General features: G+C 41.3%; 2 non-coding genes across 2 annotated transcripts; one reads left to right on the top strand and one right to left on the bottom strand.

Annotated features, from left to right (window-relative positions):
* Positions 1–1,495: 1,495 nt before the first annotated feature.
* On the bottom strand, positions 1,496–1,602 carry LOC131217901 (small nucleolar RNA R71). Its single transcript, XR_009157486.1, has one exon. It is a non-coding gene; the product is annotated as a small nucleolar RNA R71 (small nucleolar RNA).
* A 16,434-nt stretch (positions 1,603–18,036) lies between these two features.
* On the top strand, positions 18,037–18,144 carry LOC131217788 (small nucleolar RNA R71). Its single transcript, XR_009157378.1, has one exon. It is a non-coding gene; the product is annotated as a small nucleolar RNA R71 (small nucleolar RNA).
* Positions 18,145–19,126: the final 982 nt, after the last annotated feature.

The following is a 19,126-nucleotide window of genomic DNA, read 5'->3' as shown; positions in this document are numbered from 1 at the left end:
AATATCCATGAAGCAGGCATAAGATCTCCCTGATCTCTACAAGTGGATCCTCTGAATCCCTAGTTCCCTTTCTCTGAATTCTTTAAGTTTAGATTAATATTTCACCATTATTCCTCAAATCACAATTGGTTTAGATTTCATCTTAGCCTATTTCTAGATCTGGTTATTTTCAGATAACGTACAGGTTTCAGTCCCTGTGGATTCGACCTCGGTCTTACCGAGTTTATTACTACATCACAACCTTGCACTTGGGGTGTGAACAAGTTTTTGGCGCCGTTGCCAGGGATTGACGGCTACGTTTCCTGAAGTTAACTGGTTTTAGGATTAGTTTAAGATTAGGACTTTTCTGATTTTTAGGATTTATTTTAGAATTTTCTAATTCCAGGTTCTTCTTTAATTTTTAGAAATTTTCTATTTTAAGACTTTCTGTTTAGAAATAGTTTTCCTTTTTTTTAGAAACTAACCCAACTTTCTTATTTTGTAGGATTCTGAGATAGGTTCTAAATTGATAATTTCTCTCTTCCTTACTATTTCTAGATTAGGATTCCTTTTTAGTAAGTTTCTAATTCTAACTCTTTTAGAATCTAATTTTGTTTCCTATTTTATTTTTAGAAATTTTCTATTTAAGACTTTCTGTTTAGAAACTAACTTTCTTGTTTTGTAGGCTTATTAGAAATTTCTAATTCGGTACGCTCTTTCTAAATTTCTACTTTCTAATTTAGGAATTTTTCCTTGTTTCTTTTTATTTCTATATTTCTCTTCTTAGGAATTTTATAGGCTTGCTATTCATAGAAACTAACTTGTTTTGTTCTATTTTGCAGGTTTCAATTTAGGGACTCCAATTTGGTAACTTCCTTCTAACCCTCTTTCTCTTTTTAGATTTTTATTTCCCTTCTTAGGATTAGGTTTAGAATTTGATTGAGGGCTGTGAGTGTTTCATGCCCAAGTGGGCTCGTGACAACACTCGACGTCTCTTGACTGAAGGAGGATTAGTTGAGGGGTTAACTGTCCATTGTAGGACCAGACACCGCTCGAAATCCCCTGAGTTAATTGAGGATATGGCTGGAAATCAACCTCTTCTACCCCAACCTAGGGTAGAAGATCTCCAGGATGAGAATGAGGTGCATCAAGCACCCCCGCCTCGTACCTTACGAGATTACTTACAACCGGCGGGGGTGAGTACGCCCTCATGCATGTTTTTCCTGAGAATGAAGGACACATGGATATCAAGCCAGGGGTGATCCAACTCCTCCCTAAATTTCATGGGCTTGAGTCAGAGAATCCTTACTTACATTTAAAAGAATTTGACGAGATCATAGCTACCTTATACTTTCCTAACGTGTCTGATGACACGGTCAGGTTGAAACTCTTTCCCTTTTCTTTGAAAGAGAAAGCCAAGACGTGGTTACATTCACTACGTCCTCGATCAATTGGCAGATGGAATGACATGACAAGGGAGTTCATTAAGAAGTTTTTCCCATACCATAAGACGAACACCCTGAGAAAGTCGATCATGAACTTCGCCCAAAGGGAAGATGAAACATTCTTCCAATGTTGGGAGCGGTTCAAGGATCTTGTCAGTTCATGCCCACAACATGGTTTTGAAACATGGCGCATTACACACTTTTTCTATGATGGACTGACATCTCCCATGCGTCAATTAGTCGAGACGATGTGTAATGGGGAGTTTATGAATAAAGGAGTCGATGAAGTGTGGGATTACTTCGATAAACTTGCTGAGAACACACAATCATGGGACATCTCCCCTAGACCTAGTACTACGTCTAGGCCGACTCATTCCAAGGAAAGGGGTGGAATGTATCTCCTGAGAGAAGACGATAATATTAATGCTAAGGTAGCTAATCTCACTAGGAAACTCGAGGCCATGGAATTTAAGAAGGATAAGGCTAAGGAAATTGTTTGTAGCATCTGTGGTTGCAACATTCATACTACTGAAAACTGTCCAACTATCTCTGCCTTTCAAGAGGTATTAAATGAGCAATCCAATGCTGTAAGCAATTACCAAAGACCTTTCAGTGGGCCCACCTCTAACACATACAATCCTGGCTGGAGAAATCATCCAAACTTCAGTTGGAGGAATGGACAAACCGCTACACCTCAAGGTTACCTAAATCAAAATCCAACTCAAGAGAAACCTCAAGAGGATTCGGTTCTGAAACATTTTCAAAAGCAAGAGCTTTTCAATCAGGGTATGCTACAGGCCTTCCAAGACCTTACAAAAGCAATACAAGGACTTAAGGCTGAAAATACGATTGGGAACAAGGGGAGCTTCCCAGCTCAACCTCTTCCCAATCCTAAAATGCAATATGAAGTTAGCGACCCAAGCTCTTTAAATCAGATGGAGCAAGCTAAATCCATCACCACTCTTAGGAGTGGAAAGATCATTGACAAAACCATTCCGGTTAGGGCTGAAAAGCCTAAGGACTCGGAAGTGGTTAAAGAAGATGGATCTAGCCATGCCCCACCAGAGTTAGAACCAGAACCTCAAGGAAAGCCGGTTGCTCCATTTCCCCAATGGTTGGTTGTACCAAAAGCGCTCTCTAACTCTCAGGATATTCTAGAGGTGTTGAAACAAGTGAAGGTCAACATTCCACTACTTGATGCCGTGAAACAAATACCTTCATATGCCAAATTCCTGAAAGACTTATGTACGACCAAAAGACAGCAAAATATTCAAAAGAAAATCTTCCTGACTAAGAAAGTGAGTGCCATCCTAAAGTAAGATATGCCGCAAAAATTCAAAGACCCCGGTAGCCCAACCATATCATGTGTAATTGGGGACCATCGAATTGATCACGCACTTCTTAACTTAGGAGCGAGCGTTAATCTTATCCCCTACTCGGTATACAAACAGTTGGGCTTAGGTGAATTAAAACCCACCTTAACTACACTACAACTTGTTGATCGCTCTGTTCGTATACCAAGAGGGATAATTGAGGATGTGTTGGTCCAGGTTGATCGATTTTACTATCCAGTTGATTTCATCATCCTGGATTCCGAACCCATTGGTAACACAAGCACTCAGATTCCCGTCATTCTTGGTCGCCCATTCCTTGCCACTTCAAACACAATTATCAATTGTAGGAATGGTGTCATGAGTATGTCTTTTGGGAATATGACATTAGAAATGAATATCTTTTTCAACACGGCCAGACGGATAGAGGAAGATGACGATATCTACAATATTAACAGGATCGATACTTTCGTGGATGACAGGACACCCCTTACCTTATCCTCTGATCCTCTAGAGACGTGCCTGGCCCACTCCTATGAGTTTGATGATGACATAATTAGGGAGACGTGTGACATACTTGATGCGATACCGGTACTTGAAGTTAACCGGTGGAGGCCACAGTTTGAAGAGTTACCCCAAACTGACGAAGCGCCTCTACCGTCTAACCTCAAGCCACCGAAGCTTGACCTAAAACCTTTGCACTCTGATTTAAAATATGCATACTTAGGTCAAGATGAGACATACCCGGTGGTGATTTCTGCCCACCTTGAGAAAGAACAAGAGAGTATACTCATATCTACTCTCCTGAAGCATAAGGGAGCCCTTGGATGGACAATCGCGGACCTCAAGGAAATCGACCCCTCGATTTGTACTCACCGCTATATCTTGAGGATAATGCGAAGACCGCTCGGCAACCACAACGTAGACTAAATCCAAACATGAAGGAAGTGATTAAGGCCGAGGTTCTTAAACTATTGGATGTGGGTATCATATACCCTATATCCGATAGTCAATGGGTGAGTCCAACTCAGGTGGTTCCTAAGAAGTCCGGGATCACCATCATAGCCAATGCCAATAATGAACTCGTGCCGACTAGAGTCACTACTGGTTGGAGGATGTGCATTGACTACAGAAAATTAAATACTGTTACGAGGAAAGACCACTTTCCTTTGCCCTTCATTGATCAGATCTTGGAAAGGTTAGCTGGTCATTCCTATTATAGTTTCCTTGACGGGTATTTGGGTTACAACTAGATAGAGATCGCCCCTGAAGATCAAGAAAAGACTACGTTTACATGTCCCTACGGCACCTTTGCTTACCGAAGGATGCCGTTTGGACTATGTAATGCTCCTGCCACCTTCCAGCGATGTATGATGAGCATATTTTCTGACATGGTGGGGCAATATTTAGAGGTCTTCATGGACGATTTCTCTGTCTTCGGTCCATCTTTCAGCGAGTGCTTGGAAAGTCTTAAATGTATGCTGAAAAGATGTGAAGAAAAAAACTTGGTACTTAATTGGGAGAAGTGCCATTTCATGGTTCAGAAGGGAATTGTCCTTGGACACATTATTTCATCCAAAGGAATCGAGGTGGATAAGGCAAAGATCGATCTTATCTCTAACCTACCTCCACCCAAGAACATAAGGGATGTGCGATCCTTCCTAGGACACGCCGGGTTTTACAGAAGATTCATAAAGGACTTTAGTCTTATCTCTCATCCTCTATGTAATCTACTTCAAAAGGATGCACCATACGAGTGGGCTGAACCATGTTAGGAAGCTTTCATTAAGCTTAAGGGCATATTGACTAGTGCACCCATCATACAGCCACCTGACTGGAGCATTCCTTTCGAACTTATGTGCGACGCATCTGATTATGCTCTTGGGGCAGTTCTAGGCCAGAGAAAAGATAAGAAACCCTACGTTATTCATTACGCAAGTAAGACTCTAAATCCTGCCCAAGTGAACTACTCGACTACGGAAAAGGAACTCTTAGCCGTAGTGTTCGCCTTGGACAAATTTAGGTCCTACTTGATTGGATCCAAGATCATTATTTACACTGATCACGCAGCGCTTAAGTATCTTCTATCTAAAAATGATGTTAAGCCCCGCCTGATACGATGGATCCTCCTACTCCAGGAATTTGACCTGGAGATAAAAGATAAAAGGGGAGTAGAGAACGTAGTGGCTGACCATCTTTCTCGCCTTAATCCCTCTGATTCCTTTGAGACGACGCAGATTAATGACATGTTCCCTGACGAACAGTTGTTCAGAGTCTCCCATTCGCCTTGGTTCACTGATATCGCTAATTATCTTGCCATAGGTTCCATACCGACACATTGGACTGCGCAAGATAAGAAGAAATTTTTCACCAAGGTACGCAACTTCTTCTGGGATGATCCATACCTATTTAAATATTGCCCAGACCAAATCTTGAGGAGATGTGTGCCAGACGATGAGCACCAGAGTGTCATCTCCTTCTGTCACTCACAGGCCTGTGGTGGTCACTTTTCTGCAAAAAAGACCACGGCAAAAATTCTGTAGTGTGGCTTCTATTGGCCCATTATGTTCAGGGACACTCATGAGTTTTGCAGAGCTTGTGAGCGTTGTCAGAAATTGGGAGCATTATCCCGTCGAAATATGATGCCCTTGAATCCCATTCTTATCATGGAGGCATTTGATTGCTGGGGCATCGATTTCATGGGGCCATTCCCCCAATCTTTTGGGAATTTATATATTTTGCTTGTCGTAGACTATGTCACTAAATGAGTCGAAGCGATTTCGTGTCGAACTAATGACCATCGCACGGTCATTAAATTCCTGAAAGAAAAATCTTTTCCCGATTTGGAACGCCTCGAGCTATTATTAGTGATGGGGGCTCACACTTTTGTAATAGACCATTTGAGAGTTTAATGAAGGAATACGGTATCTCTCATAAGGTGAGCACCCCATACCACCCACAGACAAGCAGGTAAGTTGAGATTTTCAATAGGGAGATCAAACACATTTTGAAAAAAATGATTAACCCTGACCGTAAGGATTGGTCAATTCGATTGACCGATGCCTTATGGGCGTACCGTACTGCTTTTAAAACCCCTATTGGAATGTCTCCCTTTAGACTTGTCTATGGGAAAGCTTGCCACTTACCTGTGGAGTTAGAACATAGAGCCTATTGGGCGATCAAAAGTTTGAATTTTAATTTGGACAACGTTGGCTCGCTACGCAAACTTCAGTTAAATGAACTCGAAGAAATCCGGAACGACGCTTATGAGAACTCGAGAATTTACAAGGATAAGATGAAGGCGTTTTATGACCAACATATTTTACGAAAATCATTCACGCCAGGCCAGAAAGTCCTCTTGTATAACTCTCGATTACATCTCTTTCTGGGTAAGCTTCGATCTCGTTGGACCGGCCCTTTTACTGTTATCACTGTTTACTCTCATGGGGCCATCGAGATAAGAGACCCCCCGACAATGGCAAGGAGTTTAAAGTAAATGGACATCGCTTAAAGCCATTTGTCGAGAAATTTGATTCAGAGGACATGTCCATGCCTCTGACTGATCCTGTTTACCAGGAATGATCTCCTAGTCTGATGGAGGTATAGGTAGGTTTTCTGTTTGCATAGGACTAGGGTAGTTGCTTTGGTCTGGCTGAAGACGTTAAACTTAGCACTCCTGGGAGGCAACCCAGCTTTTTAATTCATTTCATTTTCCTAGTTAGTTAGTTCCATGTTTGTGGGTAACATTACTGCAAACCCTCACGAGACTACAACTCGCCCACTAGGGGCAACCTAGGGGTTTAAAGGCTTGTTGCATATGCTAAATGCAATCGAGAGCACCTGCGAAAGTGGTATAGGCAGGATCTGTTTTGTGATTTTATTTTTGTTATTTTGCTTTTGTTGATTTCTCTCTTGTGCTGACTCGCTTTTACGTTGATATTTTTGAGAAAGCCTTTTGATTCTTTCGTCCAGGTACTATCTTTCCATCACTCCTCTTATATTTTTGTTGTCCCATGTGCATTGCATGCTTATTTCTTTTACATTGAGGACAATGTAGATTTTAGGTTGGGGGTGGGAGATTAGGTTTCCTAATCAGCATTTTCTTGGTCTTGAGTAAAAATTGTGAAATTTTTTTAATTTTTCTGGACTTTCTTGTGAATTCGAAGGGATTTTGACGGCCTTCTAGGGCACTTGGAATTTCAAGATACGTGATGTTGGTAATTTAAGACACTTGGATTCAGTATCTGTTGGATTTCATAGTTAAGTTTGAATTGTTAATCCAATATTAGAAGTTGTAAACATTGATTGAGTTATGATCTCACATGTCACATCTCGCTTTCACATTAAGGTTTCAGTTTGATATTGAAGGATTTACTTGGTACTCACTAAGCTTGAAAGGAACCAACCTAAGAAATTGAAAGGATTGGGCGAATGGTCGACACCATAGGCTTGCTCCCTATAGGTGTAGATTTAATTCCCTATGAATGATATGTGAAAATTTTGGGTATACAGTCTTCATCATAGGTTTGCTCCCTGTAGGTGAGGATTTGATTCCCCTTCTTGGCGTTACTTTTAATGGAAAAATCAAAAGCTGAAGGAATAAAAAGATGATCTGTGAGGCAAGTTTTGGTTATCATGAATCTTTTTATTGGTTACCAATGATATCCTGAAATAGAGAAGTGAATTTTAATGATGATAAGCTGAGATTACACTGTACGCTCATAGATCTCAATGATTAGAATTTTTCTAATTAATGGAATAATACTTTAAACTTGATTATGAAGTTTACCGTGCGCTTGAGTCTAGGAGAAAGTAATACCCAACATTCATGAATCTGGGAATTCTTATATCTGGATTATTCTACAAAAATCACTCGAGTTTATAGAAATTGTTCTGTAATTCTCAACTTACTTTTCGCATATTTTGCTTGGGACTAGCAAAATGCTGGTTGGGAGTTGTTTTGAGGGTCAAATATTGCATATCAGACCCAGTTATTGCATGGATTTACAAGCATGATACCGTTTAATGGCCCGATTTAATCGTGTTTGTGATGCAGAGTGTATTTACGAGCATGGACTGAAAAAGGGTGCTAGAAGTGTGGATTTAACACTCCGAAGTCACCAGAGCAAGGGAGACACTCTAGAGAACCAATACTAAAGAATTTACATGCCAGAGATCCGAGAAAATCAAGCCATTCACGTTAAAGAGGCCCGAAATTGGTGAAGAATGCAAGATCACATAGTTCTCGCCATCTGATTGGCTCAAAACTTCATACATGGCCTGAGGGCCATAAATTAACCATACATATCAAATTTCAGCCCTCGGATCACTATGGAAGTACCCCAACTGACAGATTAGCCCATAAACCGTTGATTCTAGGCCCGCCTGGTATCTGAAAATGCTTCAATCTTGGGCTCAACTCATTAAATGAGCTGACAAAATAAATGGATGGATCGGATCTTGCATATACATTACAGTGGGCCCCGTATATACAGCGTGTGTACATAAGGTACACACGTGCCGCTGCGCACCGAACCAAGTAAGGCGGGTCAGCAGCGCTGACCTGCGTTCTCTTCTCAAAACGGCAACTGCCGTTTGACGCTGTTTTACGGACGGACGGCGTCCACTAGTGGACCCCATAGAATGACCGTACGGATGATCCAAGCCGTCCATCTTGTAGAGGGCCATGAATTCTTCAAACCTATGCTGAACTTTTGGACCCATGCAAGCACACGTGCGCGATACAGAGGCCATAAGTGGACTGCCCTGCAACGTTCAAATTGATGTTTGAATGATTTCTTCTCTGATTCTGAGTCAATGGACATGAAAAACCATCCGTTTCTTACCGAAATTTTGAGGGCAATCTAATGGACGGGGTGAATTTCCTCGAAAACACCTCTATGGGGCCCACCGATCACGTCAGCGCCGGACGTGCGAAAGGCTACGCACGTCCGCGAAATCTGATTTTTCAGGCAGTTGTGGCCCACCATCTTTGATCATATGGCAGATCTGAACCGTCCATCGTGTAGGCCAGCCAAAATACTTCCAAGAGACGTTGATTTTACAGAAATAATGCAAGGAATGCGAGAGTTATGAAGCCCCGAACTTGGCTGCAAAAAGGCTTTCGCTGCGCGTGCGATAGCTTCCCAAATCCGATTTCCACCACTCCAAAAGCTATAAAAAGAGTTCCAAACATGGAGAAGGGGTGTGCTTGAACATGGGACGTCAGATAGAGAAAGAGAGGCGGAGAGAGAAGTGTTTAGAATTTTATATATTTTTTCTTTATTTTTCTTCTTTTTCCTATGAATTATGTTGAGATTTAGTCTGATTATGTTAGGCTAAACCTCTTAGCTAGGGCTAAGAGGTGAAGCTTGTGGCGTGATGGGAGCTTCTACAGGTTTGATTTAAACTGAACTGATTGACTCTATTTTGATTTAAGAAATTCTTTTAGTCATTAATGGTTTGTTGTGATTTAAATTACAGTAGATCTATAATGGCTTGAATAATTCCTTTCCTTTTATTTTGATGTTCGGAAACCCTGTTGTTCGCCATCGTCTCATAGACATGGTTGGATGATGGAATCCTTCCTAACACTAATACATCTTTTAGTTAGTTTTGGATTGGTCTAAGTTCTGTTGTTTACCTTGTCTCTTAGGCATGGATTTGTGATGGAATCATACCTAATTCTTATACCTTTCATCTCTTGAAAACTATATCAAGTAAGTTCAGTATAATATCCATGAAGCAGGCATAAGATCTCCCTGATCTCTACAAGTGGATCCTCTGAATCCCTAGTTCCCTTTCTCTGAATTCTTTAAGTTTAGATTAATATTTCACCATTATTCCTCAAATCACAATTGGTTTAGATTTCATCTTAGCCTAGTTATAGATCTGGTTATTTTTAGATAACGTACAGGTTTCAGTCCCTGTGGATTCGACCTCGGTCTTACCGAGTTTATTACTACATCACAACCCTGCACTTGGGGTGTGAACAGGTGTTCCGAACCGAGAAAGGATATTTTCTTTTAAGAATCTAATTATTGTTTTATGGTCATTGGTCTAATTATTGTTTTATGGTCATTTGTCTGGCTTGGGATCGCTTCGACCCATTTAGTGACATAGTCTACCGCCAACAATATGTAAATATTTCCAAAGGATTAGAGGAATGGTTTCATGAAATCAATGCCCCAACAATCAAATGCTTAAATGATAAGAATTGTGTTTAGTAGCATCATATTTCAACGGGACAATCCTTCCAATTTTTTACAACGCTCACAAACTTTGCAAAACTCATGAGTATCTCTGAACATAGTCGGCCAGTAAAAGCAGCACTGTAGAATTTTGGCCGTGGTCTTTTTAGCAGACAAGTGACCACCACAGGCCTAAGAGTTACAAAAGGAAATTACGCTTTGATGTTCATTGTTTGGCACACATCTCCTTAAAATTTAGTCTGTACAATATTTAAACAAATAAGGATTATCCCAGAAAAACTTACGTACCTCAACGAAGAATTTTTTTTTCTTATTTTGCGCAGTCTAATATGTTGGCATAAAACATGTGGCAAGATAATTTTCAATGTCAGTAAACCAAGGTAATTAGGAGAGTTTAAACAGTTGTTTATCAGGGAACATGTCATTTATAGGTGTCGTCTCAAGGGAATTGGGGAGATCAAGTCTTGAAAGATGGTTAGCCATTGCATTCTCTACTCCATTTTTATCTCGTATTTCTATATCGAATTCTTGGAGTAGAAGGATTCATTTTATCAAGCAAGGCTTAGTATCATTCTTAGAAAGAAGGTACTTTAGCGCCGCATGATCAGTGTAAAAGATAATATTGGATTCGACCAAGTAGAACCTAAATTTCTTCAAAACAAACACTACAGCTAAGAGTTTCTTCTCCGTAGTCGAGTAGTTTACTTGGGCAGAATTTAGAGTTCTACTTGCATAGTGAATCACATAGGGCTTCTTCTCTTTTCTCTGGCCCAACACCACTCCAATAGTATAGTCAAATGTATCACACATAATCTTAAAAGAGATGCTCCAATCGAGTGGCTACATGCTAGGTGTAGTAGTCAACATAGCCTTGAACTTAGTGAAAGCTTCCTAGCATTGTTCAGTCCACTCGTATGGTGCATCCTTTTGAAGTAAATTGCATAAAGGACGAGAGAGATTGCTAAAATCCTTTATAAATCATCTATAGAATCCGACGTATCCTAAGAAGGATCGCACGTGACGTATGCTCTTAGGTGGAGGTAAGTTAGAGATAAGGTCAATTTTAGCTTTGTCTACCTCAATTCTCTTGAATGAAATTATATGTCTAAGCACTATTCCCTTAGGAACCATAAAATGACATTTCTCCCAATCCAAAACCAAATTCTTTTCCTCACATCGCTTCAACATATTTTTAAGATTTTTTAAATACTCACTGAAGGATGAACCAAAAATAGAGAAGTCATCCATGAAGATCGCTAAATATTGCCCCACCATGTCAGAAAATATGTTCAACATGCATCGCTAAAATGTAGTGGGGGCATTACATAGTTCAAATGGCATCATTCGGTAAGCAAAGGTGTCACGCCCCGAACTCAGAAACCGAGCTCACTAAATTTTCGATCGCCGAATCCGGCACCGACAGCCTCCATAAAACCTCATTCTCGGCTCCCGGCACCCATTTACCAGGTTCCGATCCTGGGATCCTACAAGAAGGATTTCTAATATCAATTTGATTCATAATGAGCATAACCATAAGCATAACCCACGAACAATAGCCACAAGAACACAATCATAAAATCCACTATGATAAAAAACCTTTAAGTACAATGCATCTGAAGGGAATACAAGATAATGCAAAAGATAGAAACTCCAAAAGCTCGACTGCATGCTCCTGCTGCTACTATGCTACGGCTACGTCCTAGCGTCACCTGCACGCATCAATCGTGCATAAGCTTATAGAAAACTTAGAGGGTGGTGTAAGTGTATGCGCAATATAAGCGTGCTTAGAATGCAAGGTCAGAGTAATGCGGAATCATGCTAATGAGTACATGAATGCAATCAGTCATACCACAGCTATGCGGTGCAAGATAAGAATGCTATCGGCTATAACACGGCCATGCGATGCGAGATGCAACTCAAGCATGCCAATTCCTCATCATATATCAGTATAGTTCTCATTCTGGATAATCACCGGGGTTTAATACACTCCAAGTGGCACTGCCGCTCTCCTAGCCGCACAGTCCAAGTGAGCGTAAGAAACCTCACTATCCGTCTGGCCAATAGTTTCTCAATACCTATCCGACATGTCGATAGCGAACCCATTCACGAGCTGGTCAAACTCAGCCTAGTATTGCCCCCTACCTTTGGGTGAGTAAGGCCACACCCCTTTCCAACCGACCACGACACAGTGGGAGACGCGGCCTCCTGGTATTCAGCCCTCGTGCGCTCATATATCCACTCGGTCTCGATGTTGGAGTCATCCTCTGGTACCATCGGGTTTAGGGATTTTCACCTAGGGACATTTATGGTGCCCGTATGCTAGAACCAAACATTTTCGGTATCCAATCCAACTACCCACGATGTGTCTGTGGAGGTTATGACCCTGATGTCACTAGGGCATACAATGAGCACAATCACACGAATGCAAGTACATGAATCATACCATCAGACATGCAACAATCATGCGCGTACCGCGTGCTCATGTAGGGCAACTCCGCCTATCAGGGAGTCTATAAACCATCTACCCGAAGGCATGTGCAATGATCAATCAATCCTCACATCAGGCATACATATGATACGTATGATCATGAATCATGAATCTATACTAAGCATGTTATGTAGTGATGGGTTCTGATCAAAACGAATATGGACCTAGATGGCCTACACATTACAGGTATGAACCTATTAATGGGCCCTAGGGAGAGAGTGACAATGCGGACATTTAACCAACATCATCCTTACAACGTGGACATCAAACCATCATTGCTCCCAAGGTGTAGCCCGTTATAAAATCAACACATACCATGGTGGAATCATACTACAATGGGCCTTATGTACGTCCTATAGGGCCTTGACCCATGGGCCTCCAGTACATCAAATGGGCCTCATACATGGGTCTCGTATATACATATCAAGGTGGGCCTCAACGACGGGCCACAAATGCATCAAGATGGGCCTAGTCACATGGGCCTTGCATACATTACAATGGGCCTCATAATATGGGCCTTATACAAATCAAGGTGGGCCTTGTATGTATCAAGGTGGGCCTCAACGGACGGCCCACAAACATACCAAGATGGGCCTTATCACATGGCCTTAAAATATTTTCCAAAATGATTGGACGATTTGGATGAAACACATGCATTATGGTGGGTCTCATAGGGATGGAAGGCATAGATAAATCACATACTTCATGGTGGAGGTCCACTCTGATGAAAGGTGTGGACACAATTCATACACAAGTGGGTCCCAAGTAGGACCCACCATAATGTTTATTTCCCATCTAACCTGGGGTCCACTGAAATGTTTATTTTCCACCCAACCTGGGGCCCAACATAATGTTTATTTTCCAACCAACCTAGGGCCCAACATAATGTTTATTTTCCAACCAACTGTTCATAAGGTCATGTGGACCAGGGTAGGGCCCACTGTAATATTTATTTATCATCCAATCTATTCATAAGGTCACGTGGACCAGAGTAGGTCCCACTGGACTGGGGCCCACTGGAATGTTTATTTTCCATCCAAAATGGGCCCACTACACTATTTATATGACACCCAAATTGTTCATAAGGCCACTCAGACCTAGGGCCCACTGTACTATTTATATGACATCCAAACTGTTATAAAGTCATGTGGGCCAGGGCGCCTATGGTGACGTTCATTTTCCAGCCAACCTGTTGATAGGGTCACGTGGACCTGGGGTGGGACTGGGGCCCACCGTGATATTTATTTTCCATCCAACCCTTTGATAGGGTCACACGTGACCTGGGCCCACCGTGATATTTATCTGACATCCAACCATTTAAAAAGGTCACGTGGACCTGGGAAAACTGGGCCCACTAGAATGTGGTTCGAAAATCCAGCCCACCCATTATGTGTGTCCCACTTGACTGAGGGTTCAGACCAAGTTTTAGCCGCATCCAAATTCCAGGTAGGCCCCACCAAGTGTTTTTATATGTTTAGGCATCTCTTTACATGATTTTAAATGGTGTGGGCCACCTGAGTTGCGTATCCAGCTGATTTTTGGGGCAGCCTCCTGGTCCGAGGGGACCCATCAAATGCATGGTGTGGATGTTCGAAACGCATCAAGGTGGGGCCCACAACTAGGGCCGTGAGGGCCTGCCAGGCCGTCCGTCCGTCCGCCCACTGACAGCGGCAGCAGTAGGTGCTGCTGCCTTTGTTATTTTTTTTTAAACCATTAATCTAATGGTTTTTGATAGGTGGGGCCCACCTCAGACGAATCCATCCTAGCCATTAGTCCCTGTGGCTCGATACAATCCTATTGAATCCAATATTGGGTGGTTTTTTATATACAGGAACATCAGGGAGGTATTTTAATGGTGAGAGTTCTTTTGTCCATACTATGGCCCATCAGGAAGTCAAATTAGCCTCAAATTTTGGCTCAACACCAAAAATGGGCTGAAGAAAAGGATGGACGGCTTGGATTGATTACATACATCAAGGTGGGGCCTGCACGAGTGGTTCACCCCAAAAGCACCTTTTCTTCTTTCTTTTTTTTTGTAAGTACACACCTTGTCAGTACACGCACTCCTGGTTAGCCATCCTATATCACGTCCAGCGTCCAAGGACACTGGACGGCGTGGATAAAATGGGACATCATGGTGGGTCCCACATGCACGTGGCTCACCTGTTTGGACCACCTGATATTTATGTTTTCTTTCCATCCGGGCCCACTAATGGGCTGGATGGCGTAGATCTAACACATTCATCCGATGGATCCCACATGAAATATGTGATTCATGGTGGGCCACACTCACCCCTTCATCATCATCACCATTCAAAGAAAGAGAGAGAGAGAGGGAGGGAGAGAGAGAGAGAAATACAGTGATAGAGAGGAGGGACCCTGCCACTATGGACCCTTCATTGATACAACAGATACATCAAGTGGCCCTTAAAATTGAAAACAACGGTATATCACCCACCTCTAGGCCTCCTCCTTGCTCCCTTAGCCTTCTAAGCTCTTTGCCTTCACTTTTGATGGTGGTAGATGATGGATCAACAGTTGAGATGGGAGATGAGAGAGTTGGGAAAGTGGGCCACACTTGGCATTTGGGAGGGAGAGAACTTGGACGTATGGAGTTTGGGTTGCTTGGGAGATTTGTGAAATGAGAGAGAGAGAGAGTGAGATGGTGGGAGTGATATGGATGGGTGAGGTGTGATGGGTGATGGGTGGAGTGATGGGTTGTAAGAAAGGGATGGGTGGAGAGAGAGGGAGAGTTGACTTTGGGAATGGGAAGGGATGGGTTGATGTACTTGGGGTATGGAGTGACTTGACTTGTACTTGACATTGATTGATTGATTGATGGGACATATCGTAGAGATTCCCTCGATATTCGCAACACGCGGCATTTCTTCGAAACAAACGCTGGCCTACATCTCCTGGCCTGGGTATCGGTTCGGTGCGCGAGTCGTAGCGTTGGAACCGCGGTGACGGCGCGATTGCCAAGGTACAGGTTTCGGTTCGAGCCGACTTCGATAAGTAGGACTCGACTTAGGATCGCGTGCAAACGTCGAATACGATGCGAAGGTTGCTGGAATTCGACCAGAAGGACCTTAGAAGCCAACGGAACAGTACAGAATAGGATACGGGTCTTAAAAAAGGTGTCAAAGGGATATATGAATGTTGTCTTCTTTTCATCTTCAAGGGCTATTTCTATCTGATTGTAGCCCAAATCCCCATCAATGAAGCAGTAGTAAGAGTGACTAGCTAGCCTTTTCAAAATCTGATCAATGAAAGGCAAATGAAAGTGGTCCTTCTTTGTGACAGTATTCAACTTACTGTAGTCAATGCACATTCTCCAACCAGTAGTGACTCTAGTTGGCACGAGTTCATTGTCGGCATTAGCTACGATGGTGATTCTGGACTTCTTGGGAACTACTTGAGTAGGACTCACCCATTGACTGTCGGATATAGGGTATATAATACCCACATCCAACAATTAAGTACTTCAACTTTAACCACTTCCTTCATGTTTGGATTTAATCGACGTTGTGGTTGTCGGGAGGTTTTCGCATTATCCTCAAGATGAATGCAATGAGTACAAATCAAATGATCAATTCTATTGAGATCCTCAATCGATCATCCAAGGGCTCCTTTATACTCAATAACGGTAGAAATAAGCGTACTCTTTTGTTCTTTCTTAAGGTGAACAAAAATCACCACCGGGTATGTCTCATCTTGACCAAAGTAAACATATTTATGTCAATCTTCGGTACTTTGAGGTTAGACGGTAGAGGCACTACATAGGTTTGGGGCAATTTCTCAAATTATGGCATTTACTAGTTAACTTCAAGTACTGGCGCAACATCAAGCATGATATATATCTCCCTAATTGTGTCATTATCTAAATTAGGAGAGTGGGCTAAGTACGTCTCTAGAGGGTCAAAGTATAGAGTTAAAAGTGCTTTATCTTCTACGAAAGAATCTATTAGTTAATGTCGTGGATATCATCAATATCCTCTAATTATTTGCTCATGTTGAAAAAGATATTGAGCTCCAATGTCATATTTCTGAAAGATAAATTCATAATTTCATTCCTACAATTAATAATTGCATTTAATGTAACAAGGAATGGACGACTATAAATGATGGGAATTTGAGTGCTCATATCTAAAATGGGTTGACTATCCAAGATAATAAAGTTTACTGGATAGTAGAATTTGTCAACCTGAACCAACACATCTTCGATCATCTCTTTCGGTACACGGATTGAACGATCAGCAAGTTATAATGTAGTCCGGGTGGGTTTTAATTCATCTAGACCCAATTGTTTGTAAACTGAATAAGGGATTAGATTTATACTCACTCCCAAGTCAATAAGTGTATGCTTAATTTGGTGATTCTCAATTATACAGGTGATAGTTGGACTATCAGGATCTTTATATTTTTATGGCTCATTTTGCTTGAGGATGACACTAACCTTTTCTATTAGAAAAAATTTCTTTGTATATTTTGTCATCTTTTGGTAGTGCATAAATCTTTTAAAAATTTAGTATATGAAGGGATTTGTTTAACGGCATTCAGTAGAGGAATGTTGACCTTCACTTGTTTTAATACCTCTAGAATATCCTATCAGTTAACTAAAGGTTTTGATGCAATCAACCGTTGAGAGAATGACCCAATCGGTTTACTTTAAGGTTCCGGTTCTAACCCATATGGAGCATTGCTAGGTCTATCATTCTCAATTTCTTCTGGGTCCTTAAGCTTTCTAGCCCTTGTCGGAATAGTTTTGTCAATAATTTTTTCACTCCTAAGAGTAGTGATAAACTTAGCCTGCTCCATCTGATTTGAAGAGCTTGGGTCACTTATTTTATATTGTGGTTTTGAATTGGGGAGAGGTTAGGTCGGAAGGATCCCTTTCTCTCCAATTAAATTTTTTGTCTCATGCCTTTGTATGGCCTTTGTAAGGTCTTGAAAGGCTTGTAACATACCCTAGTTAAAAAGCTCTTGATTTTGAATATGTTTTGAGACCGGATCCTCTTTGAGGTTTCCTTTAATTTAGAAATTGGTTAAGGATCTCTTTAGGAGTAGCAGTTTGTCCATTTCTCCAACTGAAATTTGGATGGTTCCTCCAACTTAAGTTATATGTATTTGAGGCGGGTCCACTGAAAGGTCTTTGGTAGTTGTTTACGACATTTGATTGCTCATTCAATATCTCTTGAAAAGAGGGAATTGTTGAGCAATTTTCAGTTGTATGTACGTTGCAAGCACAAACACCACAAACAACTTCCACAGCCTTCTCGGGTTCTGCTTTCTTAAGTTTCATGGCTTCGACTTTTCTTGTAAGTTTGGGTATTCTTGCATTTACATCATCTTCTTTTTTTAAAACATAAATTCCTCCCATTTCCTTTGATTGAGTAGGCTTAGAAGTGGTAATTCTTAAGGAGGTATCCCATAATTGCGTGTTTTCAGCGAGTTTATTAAAATAATCCCACGCATCATCGACTTTCTTGTTCATGAATTCCCTATTACACATCATCTTCATAAATTGGTGCATGGATGAGGTGAATCCCTTATAGAAAAAGCTTGTTATCCTCCACGTTTCGTAGCCATGTTGTGGACATGAGTTTATGAGATCCTTAAATCGCTCCCAACATTAGAATAAGGTCTCATCTTCTTTTTGCATAAAATTCATATTTGATTTCCTTTAGCTATTCGTTTTATAGTATGAGAATAACTTTTTAAGGAACTATCTTGTCTTCTCAGCCCATGTGTTAATGGACCGTAGTTTTACGAAAAGTAACCACGACTTAACCTTTTCTTTCAAAGAGAAAGGAAATAATTTTAGTCTCACCGTGTCCTCAGATACATTTGTGTAGTATAGTTATTATCTCATCAAACTCTTTCATATGTAAGTATGAACTTTTAGATTCTAGTCCATGAAACTTAGGAAGGAGTTGAATCACCTCCGGTTTAACATCCACATTTCCTGCATTCAATGAGAATATCGTGCAAGAAGGTGTACTCACCCTCGCTAGTTGTAAATAATCTTGTAGAGTACGAGGCGGAGGTGCATTATGGACCTCGTTTTCATCTTGGCCATCACTTCTATTGACTCAGAAGGTCTCAAGTGGTATCTAATCCTACGATGAATAGGCAACCCTTCAACTAATCCTCTTTTACTCAAGAGACGTAGAGTATTGTCACAGATCCACTTGGGCATGAAACTCTCCCCCTGACATTAGCCCAGTGGCTGGTGGTCGGTGCTCTGTGGGCCCCACCATGATGTATGTATTTCATCCATTTTTATAGATCATTTTAGTGCTTGATCCCAAAAATGAGAGGGATATAAATCTCAGGTGGACCACACCACATGAAAACAATAGTAATTGCATATCCATAGTTAAAATCCTCCTAAGGCACATTGTACTGGTTATTTGACATCCAATCTATTGATTAGGTCATACAGACCTAGATGAAGGGAAAAACAAAGATCAGCTTGATCCAAAACTTTTACGGCCCTAAAAAAGTTTTTAATGGTTGAAATTCATTCAACACTTTTTCCTGCAATGTGGTCCACTTGAGATTGCGATATATCTCACTTTTCGTCTCATGCCATAAAATGATCTAGAAAAATAGATGCACGGCATTGATCAAACAAATACATCATGGTGGGGCCCACAGAGCACCGACCAC

The sequence above is a fragment of the Magnolia sinica genome, chromosome 10, assembly GCF_029962835.1.
Source record: "Magnolia sinica isolate HGM2019 chromosome 10, MsV1, whole genome shotgun sequence".
In the NCBI taxonomy this organism is placed as follows: Eukaryota; Viridiplantae; Streptophyta; class Magnoliopsida; order Magnoliales; family Magnoliaceae; genus Magnolia; species Magnolia sinica.
This window is presented reverse-complemented; position numbering and strand designations above follow the sequence as displayed.